Source organism: Bison bison, unplaced genomic scaffold (genome assembly GCF_000754665.1).
Source record: "Bison bison bison isolate TAMUID 2011002044 unplaced genomic scaffold, Bison_UMD1.0 scf7180017864244, whole genome shotgun sequence".
NCBI lineage: Eukaryota > Metazoa > Chordata > Mammalia > Artiodactyla > Bovidae > Bison > Bison bison.
Genome location: NW_011494816.1, coordinates 2,783,380 through 2,783,705, shown reverse-complemented (window position 1 = coordinate 2,783,705; position 326 = coordinate 2,783,380). Strand labels below are relative to the sequence as shown.

Genomic DNA, 326 nt, shown 5'->3' with positions numbered 1-326 from the left:
CTCTTTATTAAGGTGGATACACATTCTCATATTAACAATTCTTGTGAACAAAAGCAACCAAAATAAGACGATAGTAAGATGTGCTTCACATAAAAACAATCAAGTGGCTAAGGGGAGATCTGGCCCTGTACAACAGAAAGATTAGGAAGCAAAACGTGAATAAGTCCTATATTCCAGAAGCTACCCAAATGTATGAGCAAAGACAGCATACCCATAATATAGCTCACTTAGGTTCCTTCTTTATGACGCATAATTCCTTAATTATCCATTTGTGAAATAAGAACAAACATTAAGAAATGTGAAATCCAAATTGCATTCATTTTCAC

General features: G+C 34.4%; 1 protein-coding gene across 1 annotated transcript in view; it reads left to right on the top strand.

Moving 5' to 3' along the window:
- SCP2 (sterol carrier protein 2) overlaps positions 1–326 on the top strand; it is a 119,002-nt gene that overhangs the window by 8,564 nt on the left and 110,112 nt on the right. The gene's annotated exons all lie outside the window — the stretch shown is intronic.